Source organism: Bos indicus x Bos taurus, chromosome 10, assembly GCF_003369695.1.
Source record: "Bos indicus x Bos taurus breed Angus x Brahman F1 hybrid chromosome 10, Bos_hybrid_MaternalHap_v2.0, whole genome shotgun sequence".
NCBI lineage: Eukaryota > Metazoa > Chordata > Mammalia > Artiodactyla > Bovidae > Bos > Bos indicus x Bos taurus.
Window position 1 is genome coordinate 79,550,914 of NC_040085.1, and position 26,932 is coordinate 79,577,845.

Below are 26,932 nucleotides of genomic sequence, written 5' to 3' on the forward strand. Positions count from 1 at the left end.
GGCACATCAGCACGGAGGCCACTACTGTGGTCCAGGTGAAATAAGATGGTAGTTTAGAAAGGAATGCGAATAGAAGGAGTTAGAGCAAAGTAAATAGATCAGAAAGCTATTTAGGAGATGAAATAAGCAGGACTCCGTAATGGATTAGATGAGCTGGGATTGGAGTGGTGTAGTAAGGGAGAGGAATTTGTCATAGATGATGCCCAGATTTCTGGTTTGGATGGCTAATGGTGCCATTCTCTAGGAGAGGTACTCCCAGGGGAGCAGCAGGTGTTGGGGAAAGAGCCTGAGTGATTTTGGACCTGTTGGCTTGTGGTCCCTTGAGACAGTCAAGTCTAGTTGTCCAGCAGGCAGCTGGATCTGTGAGTCTGAACTGGAAATACAATTTGGGGAAAATTAGCACAGACAGCAACTGAAACCATGCATTTGAATGAGATGTCCCAGGAATCAAGTATTATGTAAAGAAAAGAGAGGACCTGGGTCTCAACCTTAAGGAAACTCAACATCTAATTTTGGGTAAAAAGAATGAGCCTAACAAGGTGACAGGAGGGGAGGGGAGGTGAAACCAAGCCTAAAAATCGTGGGTCACAGAAGTGAAGGCAAGAAGGATTTACGAAAGAAGGAGTGCTCAGCCATGTGGAAAGATGATGAAAGGTCAAGTAAAATAGGACTGAAGGATGCTCATTGTATTTAACAACACAGAAATCGTCAGTGACCTTAGCCAGAGCCGTAAATGTGGAGTGACAGGGTGGATGCCAGGGTTGAGGAGAGAGTGGGAGGTGAGGGAATGAGCTCAGTTTTCACAACTGGGAAGGGAAGGAGAGCGATTGAACAGTAGTCTGAGATTCCCTGGTGGTCTAGTGGTTAACAGTCTGAGCTTCCCTGCAGGGGGCACAGGTTTGAGTCCTGTGTGGGGAAGTTGCACATGCTAAGTGGTGTGGCAAAAAAAAAAAAAAAAAAAAAAGGTAAAAAATAAAATACTTAGGACAGTATTCCACCCAGAGTAAAGTGGGCACTGAGGGTATTTGCCTTAGAGAAAAGGATATGAGTTGACCCTGACTTTAGTGCTTCCACATGTCATTAGTGAAACTTACATTCTAGAACTACAAAAGGGACTCAGCTCTCTTGAAAGGGAAACCTGGGGACGGCTGGGCTAGGAAGAGATTAAAGCTGCTTTCTTCAGAAATGACATGGTCCACGGTCAGGCAGGGCAAGCAGAATCAATAACTGTGGTTAGGGGTGATACATGGGGAGGAATGATTTCCCTCTGAAGGTCCAAACCTCCAGAGCATCCCTCTTTCTGTGTGCTCAGCTGCTCAGTCATGTCCGACTCTTTGTGACCCCATGGACTGCAGCCCGCCAAGCTCCTCTGTCCGTGGGATTCTCCAGGCAAGAATACTGGAGTGGGTTGCCATTTCCTTCTCTGGGGGATCTTCCTTACCCAGGGATCGAGCCCGCATCTTTTGTGTTTCCATTGGCAGGCGGGGTCTATACTGGTACCACCACCATGAAGCTTTCATCAGCTACTTCGACTCACGGATGTTCTCAACTCCTGTAGCACTGAGGACCCTGAATGATATATCAATTGTTTATATGGAACTCTAATAAATCAAACAGATAAAATGATACTTATTAGAACAAACTTACTTTATAAGTTCAATATTTATTTAAGATCAATAAATGATAAAAATGAGGTTCTTCTAATAATGTTTAAATAAAAAAGAAAATTAGGAGTTCTATTGGCTGAAGGAAACCAACTTGTTCCTTTATTTTGTTTTGACTGTAAAAGAACCTTAAAATTCTGATTCATTCAGATCAGTAGCTGCAAATAATAACAGTTTTACCTAACAATGTCAAGATATTCTCTAATTAATCGAAGATGGCAGGACTAGGGACGTTCCCTGGTGGTCCAGTGGTTAAGACTCTGTGCTTTCACTGCTGAGGGAACAGGTTCAGTTCCTAGTGGGGGAATTAAGATCCAGCAAGATGTGCAGCACAGCAAAAAAAAAAGGTGGCAGGACATTCATTCTAAGGTTTACACAAAAGTGAACTAGCCCAGAGAATAAGAGGCTTCCAATGTTTAAAAATATACGTATGTATGTATGTACATACAAATATACACATTATATACATATACATTTGACAAACTATTTTTGAATATTTCGACTAGTTTATTATATTTTTTATTTATTCCTCAAAACAACCCTGTAAAGTAATTATTATTATTATTATCCCCATTTAATATGAAGCTCAGAGAGATTAGGCAGACTTCCATTTCTAGAGACATGGAAGTCTAGATACACTAAACAACCCTTCCACTAAAAACAACGAAATATTCCGGATTAAAAAAAATTATTTTGGGGGGGGTGGGCTATGTATGGGATCTTAGTTCCCTGACCAGGGCTTGAACCCAGGCCCCATCCTAACCACTAGACCTCCAGGGAATTCCCTGGAAGACATATCTTTAATTCAGCAATGCTTTAGCATTAAGAAAGGGTACAGTAAGAGGGCTTCCCTTGTAGCTCAGTAGTAAAGAATTAGCCTGCCAGTGCAGGAGACACGGTTTCAATCCCTGGTCTGGGAAGACCCCACATGCCACGGAGCAACTTGGTCCATACACCACAACTACTGAGCCTATGCTCTATAACCCAGGCTCCACAACAAGAGAAGCCACCTTCAAGAGCAGACTGGGCACCGCAACCAGAGAGCAGCCCCTGCTCGCGGCAACTAGAGAAAAGCCCTTGCAGCAATGAAGACCCAGCGCAGTCAAAAATAAATAAATAAAATTATTCAAAAAATAAAAAAGGAAAGGAAGTAAGCAATATTCAGAGTGAAAGGAGGAACTCAAATAATTGAGAAGGTTATTGAACCTGCCTATCACCCTGAGGAGGTCTTCTCAACCTTAGTAAACTTAGGTTTGAGATTGTATACATCCAGGGCTCAGAAAGACAGAAACTAAGTGTCCAAGATTCTTGTAATGTTTGAAAACAGGGTAAAAGTACTGATTTAATTTAGATTTCAATAATTTAAGGATGTAGACTTTTTCTAAGACAATCACCAAAATAATAATATCTTCCAAACTAATACCAGAAACAAGTAGAGTGAAAAAAAATTCAATTAACACACACACAAAGCAAATCAAGCAGGGGGGAAACCATCAAAGGATGAAACGAATGAAATACACAAAACGCAATGTAGAATTAATCCAAGTATTATTTATTGCAATTAAAAATATATGTGGGTTAAATGCTACTGTAAAAGATCTTAATATTTGTGGTCAACATCTACAGGCTGCTGGCTTTAAGTAAAGGAGACTATTTTTGAAAATGAGGGTAAGACTCATCTAATCAGTAGGAAGGTCTTGAAAGCAAAAGTGAGGTTTCCCCGAGGAGGAAGCAGTTCTGTCTGAAGACTATAGCATCACCTCCTACCCGAGATTTCCCAGCCTGCAGACCTTCTCTACAGATTTCAGACTTGTCAGTTTCTGCCACTGCATAAGCCGACTCCTTGAACTAGATCTCCACATCTACGTATCCTCTTGTTCTGTTCCTCTGGAGGACCCTGACGGCTACACCCACGTTTCACTCACTTCTTCCCCCTTTTCTTCTGAAAGCAAGGTGGGAAGGGAATAAGTGGATGGGGAGGAGGGGGAGTGAGAAGTGGTGGGCCAAGGGGGGTTGAACCAAGAACGCTCCCTTTGTGATGTGGGGAATGGAAATGCAGGAAGCAGTGTGGGCAAGCCTCTCCACCTCTCTGGGATTCATCTATCAGCCTGGAGGGCTGGGGACATGAAAGGGAAGTAATGCCATCCCCTCGAGGTAGAGCGTTCTTAGCATCACAGCCCAAGAGTAGTCCAAGGCCATTGGGAACCACCCCTCCAGTCCACCCTCTTTTTTAAGTAGCTGAAGCCTGGGTGACAAAGTCTCTTGTCTGAGGACACAGCAGGTGAGGGGCAGAGCCGCTTGACTCCCAGTTGGGCTGTCCATCTCCTCTGTGCTCCATCAGGGATCCTGGAGCTGTCCACGGTGACACTCCGCCCACCTGGTGGTCCCTGTGGAAGGCCACACCAGAAACCAAGAGGTACAAAGGACCCATCTGTCCTCCACATCTTCTCTCAGCTCTGGCTGCACATTAGAATTCCCTGGGGTGTTTTGTTTTGTTTTGTTTTGTTTTTTTAGAAATTCTGCTATCCGAGGTCTACCACAAACCACTTTCATCAGGTTCTCTGGGGGACAAGCTAGAGCACTCACACTTTCTGGAAAGCACCTGCAGACGGTTCTAACATGCAGCTGGGCTGAGAGCAGCTGGTCTTGACAGAGCACAGGGAGCACCCAACTGCTGCATTTCACTTCCCATTTTTCACCTCACATTTTAGCCTCCCCCATCCCTGCTGGCGGGCTGTCTATTCTCATTATTGTCTATGCTCTGCCTAGAAGGGGAGAACCAGGGAGGAGGCTGGCCCGGCTGGGAACACCTTCTCTGTCCCTGCGCTGCCCTGGAGTCTGGCACACAATATCCAGCTCCATGGCATCCTATCCGGAGTTGCCGCCCCACCGAAGCAGAAATGCTAGTACACCTCCTTCTTCCCCTCTGTGCTGTGACCTCTGACACTTCCTTCTCTCTCTCCAGCCTCTCCTCCACCTCCTTTCCTTCTTCAGTCCTTTTTTTAAATTTTTTTTTTTAAAGTTTATTTATGGCTGTGCTGAGTCTTCATTGAAACTGAAACTCCAATACTTTGGCCACCTGATTGGAAGAACTGACTCATTGGAAAAGACCCTGATGCTAGGAAAGATTGAAGGAGGGAGGAGAAGGGGACAACAGAGGATGAGATGGTTGGATGGCCTCACCGACTCAAAGGACATGAGTTTGAGTAAACTCCAGGGAGTTGGTGATGGACAGGGAGGCCTGGAATGCTGCAGTGCATAGGGTTGCAAAGAGTCGGACATGACTGAGAGACTGAACTGAACTGAATCTTCTCAGCTGCTGCATGGGCTTTTTCCCTAGTTACAGTGAGCTGGGGCTCCTCTTTATTGTGGTGTGCTGGCTTCTCAATGTGGCAGCTTCTCTTGTCCTGGAGCACAGAGAGTGTGGGCTTCCCTGAGTGTGGCCCGTGGGCTCATTTGTTGCAGTTCCCGGGCTCTAGAACACAGACTCAATAGTTCAATGCACACCGTTTTGTGGCTCTGAGGCATGGGGGATCTTCCCGGATGAGGGATCGAACCTGTGTCTCCTGCACTGGCAGGCAGATTCTTTACCACTGAGCCACCAGGAAAGCCCTCCAGTTCTTTACCAGAAGTTCTGAGCCCACTTCTTGGCTGCCTTCCTCCCCAAACCTGCTGTTCTCCCTTCCACATGAGTGGCTGACTGAGCCCCCAGTGGTGTCTTTCTCCAGGAGAGGGATGTGCCTTCCTCCAGAAGCCCTGGCTGCCCCAACCCCACGTCTGCAAACAATGCCTCTCAGATACCTATTGCAGCCGTCTGGTTGACTTCAGACCACAAGCAGAGAGTGTCTCCCTCAAGCCCTTTTCTCTTCCCTCTCTGTGCTGCCCGAGAAAATTTCCAATGAGAGAACTGCAGCACGAGCTGCCAAGACAGACTTTGGACTGCTCTGTGGTACTTTCCCAGTATTGCAGAATCTTCTCTTGATACCCTGCTATATGCCAGGCACCAGGATTACAAAGATGAGTAAAGCAGTCCTTTCCCTCAAGGAATTTATAATTAAATAAAAGATAGAATTTCTTATGGAACAGGGAAGAAAGGATGGTAGGTGTGGGATGGGGGAAAAATGAATACTTGTCTGTATTAGCTAAGTGCCAGGGAAATGCCTTCTTCTCCATTTCATATAGAGTTTTATGGGCAAACTCCAAATAAAAGGCCCTATTTTCCCTTTTATATAGAAGAGGATACTGATGCAAACAAGTTTAAAAGCCTTGCCCAAGTTTAGATAGCTACTAAGGGACAAGGTCAGGGTTTGGGCCCAGGTCTTTGGACTCTAGTTCCAGCACTTTCTTGGAGTCTGATGGTTATTTCGTATCTGACCCAGTGCTCTTCACCAGACTGAGCCATGGGGAGAGGAGAAACCCAGGAGCCGGGGGTCTGGCTTCTTATCCTGGGAAGCGAAAGTGTTAGTTGCTCAGTTGGGCCTGACTTTGTGACCCCGCGGGCTGTAGTCTGCTAGGCTCCTCTGTCCTTGGAATTCTCCAGGCAAGGATACTGGAGCGGGTAGCCATTTCCTTCTCCAGGGGATTTTCCCAATCCTGGGATCCAACTGGGTCTCCCACATTTTGCAGGCAGATTCTTTACCATCTGAGCCACCAGGGAAGTCCCCTGGCTTTCTTGCTAACTAGCTATATGACACAGGCAATCACATGCCCTCTCTGGGCCTTGTTTTTTTTTTTTTTTTTTTTTTAACATATAAAGTGAAGGAGAGTAGGTAGTTTTAAAGATCCTTTTCAACTCTATGATTTTCTTGATTGCGTTTCTTTCCCCAGTTGGTTATATATTCATTTTGCTTCCATCTTAAAAGAAGGGTCACTAGAGCTCGGGGGCGGGGAGGGTCACGCTGTCAATCTGGCTGGCACCCATAGTCCAGCAGCCTGGCACACTGCAGTGGCCATCAGTCAGGGCTGGATGCGTGCAATTACACTCCTCGGGGAGGCACTGAGAGTGCCGGCAAGGATGCCAGGACCCGGGGTCGCAGCTCTGCCAGAGCCACCAAGAGAGACCACTGAGCCCAGGGAATCAGGCAGAGGGGGAGGAAAGGACAGCCCAGAACCAGTCACTGGGAAGCCTCCCCAGGCGTCTCACGCTTTTGAAAATGGCCCTGAGAGAGATGCTATCAGGAGGTGTATTTAATGGGTTTTGGAAATTGGCTAATTTTGTCGCAATCGTCTGCATGCTGTCTGATGCATGCTAAGCATCTAGGACCAGTGTGGGCCTGAGTGGGGCCAGGGTGTCCAAGGGAGAGATATGGCATGGGAAGGGCAGGGCAGAGTTGCTGGTTGTTTCTAGCTGCCCGAAAAGTCCCCGCTGGCCTCAGGCCACCAAGCTGGGTGCTGGGTCAACGCCCTCTCTTAGGCCACAAGGGGTCATCCCCACCCACCTCCTCCATCCCTCCCTCTTCTACATCCGTCCTCCGTCTCCTCTCTCCCTGGGCCTCTCCTCCCATCCTTGCCCCCAGCCTCCTTACCCCACTTCCCCCCACCCCCCGAGCCAGCCCTGCAGCCACCCTTCTCCCATGCCTCGGGTCAATAAGCCATCAATATCCTGCGCTGAGAAGGAACACACAGCCTTTGCACGCTTGATTCACCCAGAATTGCTCTCCCAGCCCCTCCCTGGGCCTCTGGCACGCTCCCTCCATCCTCTGGGCCCTACCGCTCCTCCTCCAGAGAGGTTGCTATCCATCAGCTCTCTGCCTCGCTGGTCACAGTTACTTTCACTGACTGTTTTCAGCTTGGTTGTTTATTTTCTCCATTTTCCCTCCACTTCCTCCCTCCTCCTCCACTCATTCCCATATCTGGGTTTGCTGTGGGTTGCTTCTCAGGGCTGTCCTGCAGAGGAGGGCAGAAAAGAGGCCCAAAGCGGGGCACCCATGTCCCCTTCAGGGTGCCTCTCTCTCCTCTCCAAAGCTTGGGATCTTCAAGGAAAGAGGGCTGCAGTCTCCTGCAGAGGCACATGCTGACATTTCCAAGGCCCCAAATTTGGAATCAGGGGACTTTAGGAACTAATTCTGAGAGAACTTTGGGTAGGTTCATTAACTTCTCTAAGCCTCAGTTCTCTCGTTTATACAACAGAGCTGTGATGGGACTTCCCTGATGGTCCACCAGTTAAGACTCCACACTCCCAGTGCAGGGGGCCTGGGTTCAATCCCTGATCAGGGAATTCGACCCCACATGCTGCAACTAAGACCCAGCACAGCCAAATAAAATAGAATGGAGCTGTGATGACTGAGTGAGAAAATCACAGCTGTCATTTATTGAATAAATTTTGTATGTTAGACTCCCTGCTGCTGCTGCTGCTAAGTCGCTTCGGTCGTGTCCGACTCTGTGCGACCCCATAGACGGCACCCCACCAGGCTCCCCTGTCCCTGGAATTCTCCAGGCAAAAACACTGGAATGGGTTGCCATTTCCTTCTCCAATGCATGAAAGTGAAAAGTGAAAGTGAAGTCGCTCAGTCGTGTCTGACTCTTCATGACCCCATGGACTGCAGCCCACCAGGCTCCTCCGTCCATGGGATTTTCCAGGCAAGAGTACTGGAGTGGGGTGCCATCGCCTTCTCTGAGACTCCCTGCTAGGCACTTTTGAATAAGGTTGTGTTTAAGCATGTTTGTGAAAATGCTTTGTATATAAGAAAGTGCCATGCAAGTGCCTGTTAGTATAGAGAAAGCCACTATTGGCATCTACATGGCTCTCCTTTCCACCCAGAAAATAATTCAACAGGCATTTTGGATCAGTTTACACAGAATTTCATCCATATATCATCTCATTCACCTTCATATGGTTGCTTTAAAATAAGTGAGCAAATATGGTGGGTTCCACCCTATGGTTAAGAAGGCCAAGATGCAGAAAACAGATTCTGGGGAATTCTGCCTATTTTCCATCTGTGTCCTCCTGACCTCACTGCTCCCACCCCGCTGCAGTGTGTTGGGAAGTATACCTGTTCCATCTTATCTGATGGTAAACAGGTTGGGGGGGCGCCAAATGTGAGTGTGTCTGCAGCAGGGGCACCATCTAGGAAGGTGGAGTGCTGGGCCAGGCAGAGGAGTTATTTGGAACAGTCAGGGTGGAGCTCTGAGAGCAGCAGAGTGCCCAGCTACCAGGGTGACACAAGCAGCATTGTCCTCAGAGGGAAGGGGCGTGGGGGGAGGGGCCAGAAGCCAGCAGGAAATGGGGCTGCCTAAGAGAAGGCATGGAGTGTCACATGGCATGTCATGCGACTAAGACTCTAAACAGGGGCCTCTGAGCCCAAGAGTCTAGCAAGAACTTGTTCTTATTCTCTGCTAGTCTTGGGCCAATCAGATCATCCCCCAAACTCTACCTGGTAGCCCACGTCCTCAGGCCAAGGGACCAGACTCTGGTCCAGGAGCCCCTTCCAGGCAGCCTGTGTAAGGACCCAGGCCTCGGACCCCTCCTCACCTCCAGCCATCAAAGCCACACGGCTCATTAGCATGCAGTCTGAGTCCTGGCACCAGCCTGCGCCCATGTACCAGGGCTTCCTTAGAAACATGAAGAGTGATTGGAAGCTGCTGCTGACCCCTTCCGAGAAGCTCCAGTTCTCCTGGCCCCGATAACTGCACTGCCTGGGCAGATTCCTTTAAAAATTGCAGCCAGTTCAAGCCACCAGACCCAAGGAGATAGCCCTTCTGCCAGCTAGGCTCTTCTTCACACTCATCCCATGTCCCTCTGAGCTTCCCCTTCTCACCTCCCATGGCCCTGTCCCCTACCAAAATTTTCCCTGGGCCTCTGGGCTCTCCCCAACCCCTGCTCCATGGACTGCTGGGCGTGGGCACGGTTTCCCTTTGGGCATCTCAGCTGGAAGCTGCCCTTCTCTCTCAGCACTGGGCCTCAGGAGGCAGGATGGTGACTCTGGCTCAGTGAACCATGATGCCCCGCCCTCTACAGGGAAAACCAGCCCCAGCAGGTTCGGGCTTCTTGCTTTGCACTCCACTCTTCCTTGGCACTGTCATGAAGTGAAGTGAAGTGAAAGTCGCTCAGTCATGTCCAACACTTTGCGATCCCATGAACTCAACAGTTCATGGAATTCTCCAGGCCAGAATACTGGAGTGGGTAGCCTTTCCCTTCTCCAGGGGGTCTTCCCAACCCAGGGATCAATCCCAGGTCTCCCACATTGCAGGCGGATTCTTTACCAGCTGAGCCAGCATAGAAGTCCAAGAATACAGGAGTGGGTAGTCTATCTCTTCTCCAGTGGGTCTTCCCAACCCAGGAATCAAACTGGGGTCTCCTGCTTTGCAGGTGGATTCTTTACCAACTGAGCTCTCAGGGAAGCCCTGGCACTGTCCTGGAGCCACTTCATAAAAGGGAGCCCTCTCTCTCTCTCTCTTCTGGGAACAACTTTATCCTCTGCAAACTTCAACGTCACCATCACACCGGATGACGTCACATCCACACGGGCTACTCTCTCATCAGCTTGATGTCTCAGATGCACTCCCTACTCCACAGCCACCCCCTGGACCTAGTCATCCTGGGACGACCCCAGCTCTGGGGTGTTAAACACAGACGCCCTGCGGACAGTCCCCTGCACTCTTTTGTGCTCTCCACAGCCTTTCTCACAGCTGACCTGTGATGTCATTGGTCTTCCAGTCCCTGGGCTTTCCATTTTCTCCCTATATTAGCGCCCCCTGTTTTCCCTTCTGTTCTGAGTCAGCCTGGGGTCTGTATTTCTTTCTTTTTTTTCCTAATCACTCTTACCTCTGTTGTCCCCTTGTCATAAGACCCTTTGGGCAAAGCCCCAGCCCAAAGTTAACTCAATGATTTGCCTTCTCTGCACAGGTGGTGCTAGTAGAACCCACCTGCCAATGCAGAAGACATAAGAGACACGGATTCAATCACTGGGTCAGGATGATCCCCTGGAGGAAGGCATGGCAACCCACTGCAGTATTCTTGCCTGGGAAATCCCATGGACAGAGGAGCCTGGTGGATACAGTCCATGGGGTCATGAAGAGTTGGACACGAATGAAGTGAGTGAGCACAAACACACATGTGCACTGCTACCTAGGATACTGGCTCTGTGGGAGAAAAATCACACAGCTGCATGGAGTGAGGGCGCTGCAGGGCCACAGCCCAATCACAACCAGGACTTCAGAGTGGCCCAGAATTTCCTTTCTTTTCCTTAGTTAATTCTCTAGAGCTCATCATCAGCTCTTTCAGACCTTCTCCACTCTCTTTAAGACACCACCTTTCCCAACATCTCCCTTCAGATTCCCAGCAGATAACCTTGCAAGAAAATAAGGGTTGTTTGGCCAAAGTTCCATCAGCATCCTGCCATCAAACAGATTCTTTCCTTCTTTGCCCTCTGGTCACAGTGGGTAAGGCAGGCATCCAGAGACTTCTGCTAAGAATTTAGGCTAATCTGATCCAGTGCTTTGCTGACTGCCCCTTTCCAACTCCTTTTGAAATCTCCTTTGGTTGGTTTTCCAACCACATGTCTCCTGTGTTTCCTGTGTTTCTCCCTCTCTACCAGCTTATTCTCATTAGCATTTGAACATGCATGAGATTCACTCTTTAAGAACAAAGTAAATCTTCTCCCTTAAACCCACCTTCTTATCTCAACACCCCTGTGTGTGTATATAAATATATATATTTATATATACATATGTGTGTATATATAATATACACATATAATATATATAATGTGTGTGTGTTGAGCTATTTCAAATCCTAAAAGATGATGGTGTGAAAGTGCTGCACTCAATATGCCAGCAAATTTGGAAAACCCAATAGTGGACACAGGACTGGAAAAGGTCAGTTTTCATTACAATCACAAAGAAAGATTATGCCAAAGAATGTTCAAACTACTGCACAATTGCACTCATCTCACATGCTAGCGAAGTAATGCTCAAAATTCTCCAAGCCAGGTTTCAACAGTACAGGAGCCGAGAACTTCCAGGTGTTCAAGCTGGATTTAGAAAGATGGAGGAACCAGAGATCAAATTGCTGACATCTGTTGGATCATGAAAAAGCAAGAGAGTTCCAGAAAAACATCTGCTGCTTTATTGACTATGCCAAAGGCTTTGACTGTGTCGATCACAACAAACTGTGGAAAATTCTTCAAGAGATGGGAATACCACACCACCTTATCTGCCTCCTGAGAAATCTGTATGCAGGTCAAGAAGCAACAGTCAGAACTGGACATGGAACAGTGGACTGATTCCAAAACAGGAGAGGAGTACCTCAAGACTGTATATTGCACCCTGCTTATTTAACTTATGTGCAGAGTACATCAAGCAAAATGCCAGGCTGGATGAAGCACAAGCTGGAATCAAGATTGCAGGGAGAAATATCAATAACCTCAGATATGCAGATGATCCCACCCTTATGGCAGAAAATAAAGAGGAACTAAAGAGCCTCTTGATGAAAGTGAAAGAGGAGAGTGAAAAGTTGGCTTAAAACTCAACATTCAAAAAATCATCAGGGTATCCGGTCCCATCACTTCATGGCTAATAGATGGGGAATCAATGGAAACAGTGACAGATTGTATTTTATTGGGCTCCAAAATTGCTGCAGATGGTGACTGCAACCATTAAATTAAAAGATGCCTGCTTCTTGGAAGAAAAGCTATGACCAACCTAGACAGCATAGTAAAAAGCAGAGACATTACTTTGCCGACAAAGGTCTGTCTGGTCAAAGCTATGGCTTTTCCAGTATGGGTGTGAGTTGGACCACAAAGAAAGCTGAGTGCTGAAGAATTGATGCTTTTGAACTGTGGTGTTGGAGAAGACTCTTGAGAGTCCCTTGGACTGTAAGGAAATCAAACCAGTCAATCCTAAAGAAAATCAGTCCTGAATATTCATTGGAGGAACTGATGCAGAACTGAAGCTCCAATGGCCACCTGATGTGAAGAACTGATTCAATGGAAAAGACCCTGATGCTGGGAAAGATTGAAGGCAGGAGGAGAAGGGGATGACAGAGGGTGAGATGGTTGGATGGCATCACCAACTCAATGGACATGAGTTTGAGCAAGCTCCAGGAGTCGGTAATGGACAGAGAAGCCTGGTGTGCTGCAGTCCATGGGGTCACAAAGAGTCAGACACGACCGAGCAACTGAACTGAAGTGATATATATTCGTGCATGCTAAGTTGCTACAGTCATGTCTGACTGTGACCTTGTAGACTGTAGCCTACCAGGCTTCTCTGTCCATGGGATTCTCTAGGCAAGAATACTGGAGTGGGTTGCCGTGTCCTCTCTTACATTTCTTGCCTTGGCAGGTGGGTTCTTTACCATTAGCACCACCTGGGAAGCATGTGTGTATATATATATATAAGAATACACACACACACACACACACACACACACGTACGGGCTCTAGAGCTCTGGAGCACAGGCTCAATAGTTGTGGCACACGGGCTTAGTGGCTCCACAGCATGTGAGCTCTTCCCAGGCCAGGGATCGAACCAGTGTCCCCTAAATCGGCAGGTGGATTCTTATCCACTTGGGCCATGAGGGAAGCCCCGTCTCCAGATTCTGCTCTTCACTGAGATTGCTCTCAATTCTCAGAATTCCTTATTTCAAAATCCAGAGGCTATTTTTTAGTCCCTATCTGAGGTGGCTTTTCTGTAGCATTCCATCCTGGTGAGTTCCTCCTCACAAGCACGTCTTTCCTTAGCTCCCGTGATAACACAAGCTCCCTGATTTTCTTTGCCTTTCAGCCCTTCCTTGCTGGCAGTGACAACTCCTTTTCTCCCATCTGTCTATCTCTTAGGATTGCTGCACCTCAGGATTCCGACCTCAGGGTTCCCTTCTGTGAGCATCATCTGGCCTCTGAATATCTGATCTCCTGGTGCCCACTGCACCCCTGCAGAATGTCCCCTGGCTCCTGCCCTCCTCCCAGTGTCATCAGTTCAGATCAGCACCTCAGGGCTACTCTTTGCCCAGTCGTGAATTTCTCAACTAAAGGAGGAGGGAAGAGGCCTGAAGGAAATATGGATAAAGGCATACATGAATGCAGGAAGTAACTGAAAATCATCTACCTCAAATGGAGAAGCCTACAGTGTGGTTTGATTATTATCTTCAAGTCTCCAGAGGACTCTTGGCTTGGAAAATATGACCAACTTCCCTGTCTCTTCCAAAAACAGAATAGGGAAAGGTAAAGTTTTAGTAATGACAGATCTGGGTTAAAATAGAGAAAAGCATTAAATGCCAGGAATTAGCAGAGCAATGTAGAGTCTGATGAGCAGACTTTTAAAGTAGGTTAGATTTTTGCACATATGAGATGATTCCTGAGTAGAATGAGCTAAGGGTGAGCAGGTGGGTTGGGTAACTCACCACACCTTCCTTCCATGGCTGCGTGAGGGGAAGTCCAGGTTGGCACTGAGCTCAGAACACAATCTCTTGTCCATTTCCAGCAATGGGATGTGACCATAGCAACCCCTGGGACAAAGAATGGGTCCATTCTGGTCTGCAAGTTTAGGACAGTCTAGCCACTGCTGCTTGGCTCCATCAGTCCTGAAATTGCCCAGAGCCTGGGGTTATAGGCAGGAGGGAGTAGTGTGAAGATGAGCATGGGTTGGTATTGAGAAGAAGCACAATCAGAGAGAATAACCTTGGCTAAGGAGCTGGTTGGTGCAACACCTCCTCCAGGAAGCCCTCTCTGGTACCACCAGACTGGCTGAAAGCTAAAACTCTGTGTTCTCGCAATGCCCTGTTCTACCTTGGTCCTCAAATGGATCCTGTGGCACTGAGATGTCTAAGAGTTTGTTTCTCCACTCATCAAGCTGTGAACTCTTTAATGGCAAAAACGATATGTGGTTGACAGCTATCTCTGGGGTCTGGAGCAGAGTGTAGACGATGTGAAGCACTAGTTGTGGCAGTCTTAAGTAACTGACCCGCGGGACCAAGGCCTCGGAGGACTTGGTATCCCATCATCCTCAGAGGTAACCTCAGTACAGCCCAGCAGAAAGCCCTGGCTTTTTGGAATCATGTTCCAATGGGACCATGGAAGAGATGACCCAAGGAAATTCGGTTTCTGGTCCCTGCTCAGCCAATTATTAGCAGAATGAGCTGGTTAGCATGTGACAATTCCCTTCTCCAGGCCTCAGTTTCTTCATCTATGAAATGGGGGTGATGACCTCACAGCTTCACAGAGTTGCCTTGAAAACCAAATGAGATAATGGGTGTGCAGGCGGTGAAAATATCTAGAGAAAGGTCTTGAAGGCTTATACAGAGGTAAGAATTTATTAATAGTCTCATTAATATTCTTACCCAGAATGCCCGTGGAAAAGCAGTATGTGGCAGCCCCAGCCTCCGCACCCCACCCTTCCCTACTATTTCTGTCCCTGGAAAGCAGGTTCTTGGAATGGTAATCCCCATTCTGCCACTGTGGGGCAAGGGGGCGAATACTGAGCAGAGTTGCCCACCCCCCCGCCTTGGTTCTGCAGACTGCCACTCCCTGGGGGCTCGCACCAAACCCCTTGATTTAGAAAGCATGGCTGACACCCGCACACCAAGCTGGAGGATGGCAGGAGGTACCTTGTCTCTGTCATTTCCTTTGATGCTGAAATGCTGAGATGACCCCCCCCAGTCAGGCCCAGGTAAGAGAAGAAGCAGTTTTCCCTCCCCTCCTGCACTTCTGGGAAAGTGTGAGCCGCTCCAAGTGGCTGGTCTTTTCTTCCTGCTTTTCTTCCCAGGGCTACTCAGCGGCCTGCCTTGCCCACAGGGTGGAGAGGTATGGCCCAGAGTGGGAATAAGTCCGGGGTTTTCTTCTCCCCCGTGCTACTTACTTCCCTGCCAGGCCAGTGTGATGTTTACCAGCATCAGCTGGCCCATTACTAGGGAGCAGCAAAGAGAAGCAGGTGGCCTGAAGATAGGAAGAGGAAATCCAACTAGTTGGGGTCTGATGGTGACTTTATTCTCCCGAAAGTTCTGGAGATGACATCCAGGTTCTATCAGTCAGCAGAACGCCCCCTGCCCAGGAAGTAAGGCCTGTAGGCTCCGGGCAGAACACCCCACCTCCCCAGCCCTGGGTTTCATCACCTGGTTTCCCCTGGCCATGTGCTAATCTGTGAAACATCAGCATGAGGGCAGAGCAGACCTGTAGATTTGGGGTCTTCACTGGCTTTGCAAATAATCAAAGCCCAGGGTCAGCAAGACAATGGACAGCAAAGAGAAAGCCAAGACAAATATATCTGAAGTCCAGGGAAGGTAGGTATCTGGTGTGAGGTGTCAGACAGAAGTTCCGTCAGCCCTGCCCAGGGCCATGTCCACAGTTGAGTCCAGTCTTGTGGGAATGGGCCGCCACCGGAAACCTGGCCGCCTGCTCAGGGGAGGTCTCCTAGCTCGGCCTAGCGGGCCCTCTCCTCCCCACTCGGCCAGCCAGGTCTGCTGCGCTGACTTAAAACGCTGCCCTCAATTCTATCTTTAGCTCTGGCTGCTGGGAGCCTGAGTGACAGGCAGGGTGGGGGCTTGTGCTGGGGTGGGAAAATTTTGCAGCTACCTGGTTAGCTGAGGTGGCATGATTGCAAGGAGCATGAACCGTGTGGTGCTCATTGCTGCATCTGTAGCCCATGTGGTGGTGGGCACAGAGATCCAGCGACACTGGATGAATGGATGAGTGGATGCATCCAAGCACAGATGGAGCAGAGGTCCCCAGGAGAGAGAATGAGAGCAGGGCCAACCAGACCATAGGCCAAGTCCCGGAAGGCACTCCATGCGGTCTTGGGCTTGTGACTTTCCCTCCTGGCCTCCGTTTCTTCATTTGTAAATGGGGGCTAGATAAGCAGTTTTCAGACCATCTCTATGGACCACCACCACCACACCCACCTCCATTGCTCATTCCCCACATCCCATCCCCATAAACAGGGTGCTGCTGCTGGGCGCTTGAGTTGGAAGGAAGGGAAACGATGGATTGACAGGGCTCTCCTGCTTCCATCGAGGGCTGAGTCATTTTTATCGATTCTGGACATTGAGTTTCTTGGAAAGGATTTTTTTAGACAAAGGGCAGCTCAGTTCCCTAAAGCATTTCCAGACTTGAGGAGCCAGAATAAAATTGCCTCTTATAGCGGGTGGCAAGAAGAGCCCCTCCGCTGTCTCTCATCAGGACTGATATGAAAACCTCTTACCTGAGCAATAAGACACCCTCAAGCTCACATCCAGCCAATTATCTCTTTCAATAAGAAAAAGTGAAGTTCCCCAGAAAGGATGAGAAGGGGAGGGGGATAGGTCCTTGCAGAGCAGTAGGAGGGTGGATAGGAAGGGGCTGAGCAGGGGCTGATCTAAACCCACAGCTGGACCTTGAGGAGAAGCAAGCTGACATGGGGCTGGAGAGAAGACCTGGGGCAGCAAGAGTTTTGAGGAAAGAACCATAAGAGTGGAGTCAGGATCCAGCCTCCCCTGACTGTCCTGAGGTGGAAAGGCTTGCAGACATTTGAGGTTCAAAGGGGGATCTGGTGACCTGGTGTCCTGAGACCTGGGTGACAGCTTGGTGTGCTGAACCCATGGAGTCCAGGGGAAAAGGTTACTTGCAAGGTAGGAAGGACCTGGGGAAAGAAGACTTCCCCAGGGAACTCTTTGCTCTTCCTCATGGCCTGCCTTAGGAAAATGATCAGGTTTGTCCAGGATCTCAGGCAAGTTATTTTAATTACATGTGCCTCCATGCCTTCCCCAGTTATAGGGAGATGACCTCTGACCCTGCCTACATCTCAGAGATATTCTGACTAAAACAGATTGTGGACATGAAAGGTTTTCCTTCTAAATACTAGAACTGCTTTATAGGTTTTACTCAATGGCCAGGGGGCTGGGGGTCTAGCTGGCAGGACTCTGCTTCTCCCAGGTTCTTCTTCCTTCTGCTCTTACAAACTTGCTCCAGTGAAGCCCAGGGCCTTGAACCTCCATTCACCTTTTTTCTCAAAGGCATTCTCCTGCCACCCCCTTTCTTTCCTCTGCCTTTAACCTGGCCTAGCCTCTGGTGCTATGCTCTCAATAAGGCTAAGTTCCTGTTCGGACCCTGCTCCAGCCTCCTGGCTCCAGCTCATCCCACACACTCGGGCTGGCATCATTATCCCCTCCCCCTTGCTTGGAAACCTGCTGTGTGTTCAGATGAGCAACCCTCATTGAGCCCGAGTTACTCATCAAGCGAGTCACCTGGGCCACTCACTTCTTCCTGACCTGACCCCCAACCCCAGGCACCACCTGACATAGCTCCCTGCAGACAGTCAGCTTCCTACTTCCTTCTGTCTCCAGACCACCCTCTCACCCACCCCCTGAAAGGCCCTCCCCTCTCCTCATGCTAAATCAAGAAGAAAACACCCCTTGAATAATTGGTTGAATTTCTCCTCCCCTCTAGGAAACCTTTCCCAAATAACCTCACTGAAATCTTGCCTTCCCATCACTTTATTTTTTTAAATCTTTTTATTTGTAGAAGTTTTTATCTTTTTGGCCACACAGTGTGGCACATGGGTTCTTGTTTCCTCACAGAGGGATTGAACCGTGCCCCCTTCATGGAGTCTTAACCATTGGACCACCGGGGAAGTCCTTTCCCTTCACTTGGATACTTTCCAAAATGGAACAGGACTGGCAGCTCTCTTGTGCATGTACATGTCAGGTATGTGGGTCTGTGGGTCCTGGTAAGTTCTGTGACAGACATCCTTCCCAAAGGCACCACACCCAGTTGTTCCCCATGGGGGGACTGGTACAGACAGCTGACCAACTGGCAGACTCATTACATAGGAGGATGACCAGGTCAAATCTGGTGTTGGCGAAGACGGCAGGACAGCATCACAGGCAGAGGCCACAGGGACCTTTATGACACTGAGACTTCCCAGGGCCTTTTCACTAAGACGCGTCCTCCTCCAATGCCACTCTGAAGCACTCATCTCCTGTATTATTGTTTAGTCACTCAGTCACATCCAACTCTTTCATGACCCCATGGACTGTAGCCAGCCAGGCTCCTCTGTCCATGGAATTGTCCAGGCAAGAATGCTGGAGTGGGTTGTCACTTCCTTCTTCAGGGCATCTTCCCAAGCCAGGGATCGAACCCACGTCTCCTGCATTGGCAGGTGGATTCTTTACCGCTGAGCCACGAGGGAAGCCCCCATCCCCTGTGGCAGGGGTTGTCGACATGGCGCAGACATCGTCCCCTTCCCCAGGATGGTAGGTTGCCTGCACTTTGCTAAGGGGTGAAGACTCAGGGGCTACTTATGTGCACACATCAGTTTCAGCACACAGTCCCAGCCTATTTTGTGGATTTAAATCCAGAGATGCCAAGGACAGGACGTGTTTGTTGCTCAGGCAGGCGATTTAACCCGGAATACCCTTTTGGTGCTTTCCAACCCTGCAGTCTCTTTTCGTATCATTCGGGTTGGAAAATGAAAAGCCCTCTTTGCCAGCAATTAATTTACCAAAATAAACAAGAATTCTGCTTTTCGTGACAAAGACAGTCCCTGAATGCCAATCTTAGGGCTGCCAGATTGCAATTTCAAGTGGGTGCCGCTTGCGAGGTTATAATTTACAGGTGATTTATCATGAAGGTTATGAGAAAAGGAGAAAATGCAGTCAGGAGAGAGGAGAAACGTGTCGCGTAGCTCTTGTCCTCATCCCCAACTTCTTTGGCAACAAGTCTCGTGTCCTTGACTTGAGGTTTCCTCCCCCGACCCCAACCTTCTTTTTTTTTCAACCACAGATGATTCTTGTTTTTCCATTCTGTTCTACTTGGCTCATTTTCAACCCTTTGCTGACAAGGGTGCAGCCTGGCTCCCCTGCTTCCAGACGGCATCGCTGGCTGCTGATTCCTCCCTTGCCTTGCCCTTACCCAAGGGCCCTTCATCAGAGTGCTGCTTTGGGAGTAGTTGGTTTGATACACTCTAGAATGGCACCCCACTCCAGTACTCTTGCCGGGCAAATCCCATGGACAGAGGAGCCTGGTAGGCTGCAGTCCATGGGGTCGCGAAGGTCAGAAGTGACTGAGAGACTTTACTTTCACTCTTCACTTTCATGCATTGGAGAAGGAAATGGCAACCCACTCCAGTATTCTTGCCTGGAGAATCCCAGGGACAGGGGAGCCTGGTGGGCTGCCATCTATGGGGTCGCACAGGGTCGGACATGACTGAAGCGACTTAGCAGCAGCAGCAGCAGCAGCAGCAGCAGCAGAAACAGTATCCAGACTGGAGATCTGGCCTCACTCCTTCCCCTTCCCTGAAGGCTGAATAAATAGGTGCATGGATGAGATGCATTGGAAAAGGAGCCAGCAAGCATAGATTTGAGATACAGAGTTGCTGAGGAGCTGGAAAGAGTTTGCTCAGGTAGGCAGAGTGGAGGGTCTGGGGGTGGAGGCTCAGAGTGGCACCAGCCAGGGACCATTAGAGATTATGCTGGGGGAGTTAAAAGCAATGATTAAGTCTGGGAACATTGTCTCCTTCATCTCAACCCCTGCTGAGAATCCATCCCAGTAATCACCCCTCCCATGCCCATCACTGCTCTCTGAGGCTCAGCTCACTGGCAAGGACCCACCAGCCTTCCTGACACATCTACTCTACCAACTTCCTGCTTCCTACCACCTACATTTGAGGACTTTGCTCTCTGTGGTTTTCAGTTTAGATGGTAATCTTTGCCAAGATTTCATCCACTCCAGTCCTGGTGATTCCTTAGGTTGGATTGTGGTCGAGTATTTATTATACATGGTTTCCAAGTACTTTGTGTGAAAAGCAGACACAGCCCTAACTTCAAACAGCTCACAGTTTCTCTTCGGAGTCAAGTTAAACACAGAAAACAATGAAAACACACAGAGAACTAGAAAATAACTTCCTTCCAGGCATAGCAGGAAGTTATTAAATCCTCTTCCCACTTTTCTGCTTGCATCTCGCTCTTGCTACCCCTCCATTGTCTTCCCTACAGTTCTTCCTGGAATAGTTTGGGCCAGGGCTCTCCAGAAGCTAATGGCTAATGATCTGAGGTGGAGCTTCAGTTAGTTCAGTCGCTCAGTCATGTCCAACTCTTTTTGACCCCATGGACTGCAGCACGCCAGGCCTCCCTGTCCATCACCAACTCCCGGAGTTTACTCAAACTCATGTCCATTGAGTCGGTGATGCCATCCAACCATCTCATCCTCTGTCTTCCCCTTCTCCTCCTGCCTTCAATCTTTCCCAGCATCAGAGACTTTGCTAATGAGTCAGTTCTTGAAATCAGCTTCAGCATCAGTCTTTCCAATGATTATTCAGGACTGATTGGTTGGATCTCCTTGCAATTCAAGGGACTCTCAAGAGTCTTCTTCACACACAGTTCAAAAGCATCAATTCTTTGGCACTCAGCTTTCTTTATAGTCCAACTCTCACATCCACACATGACTACTGGAAAAACCATAGCCTTGACTAGACAGACCTTTGTTGGCAAAGTAATGTCTCTGCTTTTTAATATACTGTCTAGGTTGGTCATAACTTTTCTTCCAAGGAGCAAGCGTCTTTTGATTTCATGGCTGCAGTCACCATCTGCAGTGATTTTGGAGCCCTGAAAAATAAAGTCTGACACTGTTTCCACTGTTTCCCCATCTATTTGCCATGAGGTGGAGCTTATGTAATAACAACAGAAATAAAGTACGCAGCTATTGTAATGAGCTTGAATCATCCCCAAACCATTCCCTGGTCTGTGGAAAAATTGTCTTCCACAAAATTGGTCCCTGGTGACAAAAATGTTGGGGACTGCTGGTTTGGACATAACACTCCATGAAGCCTCTTTATTTAGCTCCTCTCCAGAATGTCATAGAAGTGGCCCCTTTCTTTCTAGAGGGGTGGGTAGGCAGAGCAATCTTGATAATAAAATCCAGTGAACAATTTCCAGACCCGACTAAGAGTGAGCAGTTTGCTGTGGGTTCAGTTCAACACTTTATGCACAACTACTGTTGTGCTAGGTCTTCAAGGGAGGGGTGAGAGGTACAAAAATTAAAAAGAAAAATTTTGCCTCGAAAGAGCAGGTTCTTCATGCATTTCTAGTATTATCTGATTTATAAAACTTCAATCATATGAAATTCTTTGGAATATAGTACTCTGAGGTATTAATGCTTTTCAGACTCTTTCACTGAACTACCATTTCAGTCATAGCACTGATGTCTTTAAAATCTCGTGACTTTTTATAATTACATGGAATTTACATTCTGCTCTATATCAGTATTGGTTTTAATATAAAATGATCTTCCTCCCCCTCGTTCCTCAAGGTCTAGTTATAACTGAAGCCATAGGAAAATGGGACACTTCTTCTGTCTTTTGTACCCCAGCACATTATCTTACACCCAAGGGACACAGGTACCCTCCGAGGATCAGGGTAACAGCTCAACCCCTATCTATTGATTCTCCCTCCTTCCCAGCCTACCTCCTAGGTCTGACCCTGCCGGGAGCTCCAGACCCTCCATTTTTTCTACCTTGGTTCTCCACTGCGACAAGCCCAGAGTCTCCTAGCTCTGGGACATCTTGCCCCTGGCTTACCTTCTTCCTGTGCCTCTCTCAAAGGAGGCTCCCTGTTCAGTACCGGTTCTTGTTTTTACATTTTGTATTGTTTTTGGTTTTGGACACACAGTCATTCAGGGTCAAGGCAAATAGTGGCAAAAAAGTCATCAATCATTTAATTAACTAATTCTTTCAAAAAATAAGTATTGGCTACCTGCTGCTCAGATGAAGTGCTGAATATGGTGATGAGAAAAATAGAAGTATTTTCTACCCTGGTCGTGGTTACAAGTTATTGAGAAAGATGACATTAATCAACTAATCCTGCTGCTGCTGCTGTTGCTAAGTCACTTCAGTTGTGTCCGACTCTGTGCGACCCCATAGATGGCAGCCCACTAGGCTCCTCTGTCCCTGGGATTCTCCAGGCAAGAATACTGGAGTGGGTTGCCATTTCTTTCTCCAAAGCATGAAAGTGAAAAGTGAAAGTAAAGTCGCTCAGTGGTGCCTGACTCTTAGTGGCCCCATGGACTGCAGGCCACCAGGCTCCTCCGTCCATGGGATTTTCCAGGCAAGAGTACTGGAGTGGGGTGCCATTGCCTTCTCCCAACTAATCCTATCAGTATGTAATTGTGAGCTGTGCCAGGAAGGATGGACATGAGGGGCTATAAGAACAATAGAGCAAAGTAGGGACTTGATCTGATCCAGGTGAGGTGGTGCTGGAAGGCGTCCTTGAGAAAGAGACATTCCAGCATAAATGGGGAGGATGAGTAAGAGTTAGCTAAATGACAGCTAACTAAATGAGGGGGGGGCATTCCAGTCAGAGGGATCAGCATGTGTAAGAGTCCCGTGGCTAGGGGAGGGGAGCACAGCCAACTTGAGGAACTGAAAGGGGACCAGTGTGGCCAGAGCATAGTCAGAGAAAAGAGAAGTGAGTCAGATGGGAGCCAGAATTGTAAAATCCAAATTGCTAATTTTAGCTAGAGATACATACATAAACACTGGATACACAATCAGGACATAACCAAATATGCTTATTTAGTTCCAGAATAAACAAAGGAGGGGGAACCTTAAGTAAAAACAAATTCACCAAGACCAGAAGTTCAGGAAAGGTAAATTCACTAAAATAAATATAAAAAAAAAAAAAACACAAAACACCCTCAGAAGACAAAGGGCAGGGACATGTTTGTTGAATGAAGGAAGGATAAACGATGGATGAATAAAGACCTGCTACTGCATTAGCCATCTCCATTTGCAGACATGCTCCCAGCAGAAGCCTGACCTGGCTCTGCCTCTTTCAGGCCAAAATGCTCAGCCTTTCAGCCTTCAGTGCTCTTCCCTCTGGATGCTATGGCTTGCTGCACGGTGACAGTCACGGCATGATCCCACTGTATGGCCTTGATGGGTTGCCACTTACCTTTACCACTAGACTCGCAGCTCCTTGGAGGCAGGGACCTGGCCCTTCTCACTTTTTCACCCCCAGGGCCCAGCAGAATGCCTGGCATACAACAGGTGCTCCTTGCTTGAAGGAGTGCAGTGTCCTCTCATATAAATTCCACAAGGGGATCAGGGTAATGAAAGTGAGCAGTTGCCTAAGCCATGCATACCCTCAGGACTAAGAGCAAATATTTCCGGAGTACCATCTGCCTTAGACATCTGGTTTGGTGGCAAAATTTTAAATTTGTTCTTAGAACGATCAAATCCAAGACCTTGTTTTCTGTGAGTGTGTCCAGCTCATCAAGTCAATAGAAACTAAGCAGAAAAATCCACAGGATGAATTGCCAGTCATCTCCGCTAGCCCACAATATTCCTAGACTCTTTTCTCCTACATCCATCTGCCACTGCCCTCCCTTCCCCAGTGCTTTCTTTACCCACCTTGAAAGGAGATGCTTTTTAGCAGCCACAGGCTGGGAGATGCTCCGGATAGCTCTGTGGGCCTCGTTCCCATCCAGCCAAGACCTGGCAAGCTCTGGAGGGAAGCAGAAGGGCTGCAGAGATTCAGCGAACCAGAGAGGGGAGAGTTGGATAAGCCAGATCCGCTTTCTCTAGAACTCTCAGAGGCAACCTGATACAACACGCAGCTACAGAGCAGGCATCGTGACCCAGAAGTGGGGTGAGCAGCCAAGAACAGCTGGGAGGTTGGGGGAACAGAACTGAAGACAGATAACCGCCAGGAGGGGAGGCGGGGAGTCGTTTCCTCCTGAGCCCAAGGCCAGGGAACCTACTGGCTAGAGACAAACCAGTGTTGTCAATGAGCCCTGGACACAGATGACAGCTGGCTTCCACAAAATGGGAGCCCGAGTCCTGCTCTAGAGCCACCCACCCAGGATAGGGCACTATCTTGCCCTTCTTCCAGAGAATGAAACCAAATCAACTGTTTCTCTTCCCAGCCTTCTGGAGACCAAGGCGACTGGAGGGTTAAACGGTCAGATTCAAAACCTAAAGAATCAGGACGTTTGTTTTCCACGTTAAAACAATTTGCTAAATGGGAATTCCCTGGTGGTCCAGTGGTTAGGGCTCAGCGCTTTCACTGTAGTGACCCAAGTCAAATTAATCCGTGACTGGGGAACTAAGATTCTGCAAGCCATGCAGAGGGGCAACATAAATAAATAATCACTGAGTGCTGAGTTTTCGGCATTTACTTAAAGAGGAAACAGCAGTCTCAATTCTCAAGATGTTTACAGTTTAGCAGAAAAGTAAGCTGACACACAAAAACTACAGGTAAAAAACAAAGTGGCTAAGTGTCATAGAAAGAGGATTAGAACCTGCCTTAATGGAGCCAAACCACAGGAGGCCGTGAGGAGGCCACTGGTCTTGAATGGCGCCTGAAACGAAATCTGGAAGACAAATCCATGGCAAATGCCTGTGATTCTAGGCCACTGAGCAGTTTCCATGGATGCAACCTTCCTTTCTTATCTAGGAGGATAATAATCTTCCAGTCCTTGTCAGAGCCAGAGCCAGGCGCTTTGATGAGCACTCTGACGCACCACCTTGGGTCTTCATGGGAACCACCTCAGGGGGGTCTGCTTATCCTCCTGTTTTACAGCTGAGGAAACTGAGGCCTTGCACTGTGCTGTTCTTAGTCACTCAGTTGTGTCCAACTCTTTGCAACCCCATGGATTATAGCCCACCAGGCTCCTCTATCCATGGGGATTCTCCAGGCAAGAATACTGGAGTGGGTTGCCATACCCTCCCCCAAGGGATCTTCCCAACCCAGGGATTGAATCCAGGTCTTCCGCATGCAGGTGGATTCCTTACCATCTCAGCCACTGGGGAATTAAGAAAAATAACTCATTCCAAGGCAATTGGCTGGGGAAAGAGTTAGAACTGGGATAGAAACCCAGGATATATTTTACATTTTAAACTGTATAGAAATCTACAACCAGGACTTCCCTGGTGGTCCAGTGACTAAGACTCCGTGCTCTCAATGCAGGGGGCCCAGGTTCAATCCCTGGTCAGGGAACCAGATCCCATATGCCAAAACTAAGACCTGGTGCAGCCAAATAAATAAATATTTAAAAAGAAAACCTATAAACTACTGTGTTCCAAAAGTGAAAACCTCCCTACACAGTCCTAGGGAAATGCTCAGTGGTCCTGTGGAGTGGTTCAGCTTGCAGTGCTGTCACCTCAGGTGTTGGGCTCCTGGACTCTAAAGCTCCCTAGGAGGAACCAAGACCATGTGGGAGAAGGCGCGATGAGAAGATCAAAACCACATCTCAGAATTCTGGAGAATCAGGTACAAGTTCCTTGGGCCAAATCTATCTGAAAGTATTAGTCGTCCAGTCATGTCTGACTGTTTGCGACCCCATGGACTGTAGTCTACCAGGCTCCTGTGTCCATGGAATGCTCCAGGCAAGAATACTGGAGTGGGTAGCCATTTCCTTCTCTAGATCTTCCCAACCTAGGGAGTCAAACCCAGGTCTCCTGCATTGCAGGCAGATTCTTTACCCTCTGAGCCACCAGGGAAGCCCTGTCTGAAATGGTCTCTAAATCAAAGATTTTGGCCATAATCGATGTCCTAAGCCCCCCGGGACTCCAGGAATTGGCCTCGCTCTCACAGATGTGACCAGTCTGCATCCGCCGGCCCCTGGTGCTTGAGCTTGCTCTCAGTGTCTCAATGAATCATAAGCTGTTAGTTCTGACAGACATTAGAGGTTATCTAGCCCAATCCCTTCCATTTTTACATTACACATTGACAGTAATTAATGGCAGAGCCACTGGGATGTTTTGTCTTTGTTTCAATAAAAGGTCAGCTTACCACTAAACACTAAAAGCTGTTTCCCTTGCTTGCAAAACCCAGGAAAGAATCTCATAACTGTTGTGTGCATTTCCTGAAAACCTCTGTGAAACCCCACTTTTTAAGATTTTGCTCCACCTGCAGTATTGCTTTTTGTGGTAGAGGCCTGTGGGTAGGGAAGGGGGTGGAGAGCAAAGTAACGCATTTCTCTAAGGCTGAGAACAGAAGTCCTGCTTCCTCACCTGGAACCCCCACCATTTCTGCCATATTCACGGCCAGCAGCCATCCATTTTGTCTGCCAGGCTTCTCATCGGCTTGACCCACTGGCAGGCAGAGCTAAGCTCATCCTTTCACCTGCTGGCTGCTTATCTGGGACACATGATGTGTGGAGACAGGCTGCCAGGCAGAGAGGGGCCAGGACTTTTCCTCTCAGGGCCCCAGCAGGTGAGAGGAGCAGTGCTGAAGGGCTGGGTCTGCCCCCAGGGTCTCATGCCTTTGCCCTCCATTTAGGATGGCCAACAGCTGCACTCTTTTGGCACCATGGGGCAAGGAACAGACAGCAGGCGGGGAATGCCCACAGCAAGTGGGAGACGCCACT

The 26,932-nt window shown here is 48.4% G+C and overlaps 1 protein-coding gene across 1 annotated transcript in view; it reads right to left on the reverse strand.

The window, feature by feature from the left end:
* Positions 1-24,144, reverse strand: part of SYNDIG1L (synapse differentiation inducing 1 like) — a 57,707-nt gene extending 33,563 nt beyond the window's left edge. The window contains exon 1 of the mRNA XM_027552422.1: positions 23,973-24,144. The gene's annotated coding sequence lies outside the window, so the exon portion shown is untranslated. The remainder of the gene's footprint in view (positions 1-23,972) is intronic.
* Positions 24,145-26,932: the final 2,788 nt, after the last annotated feature.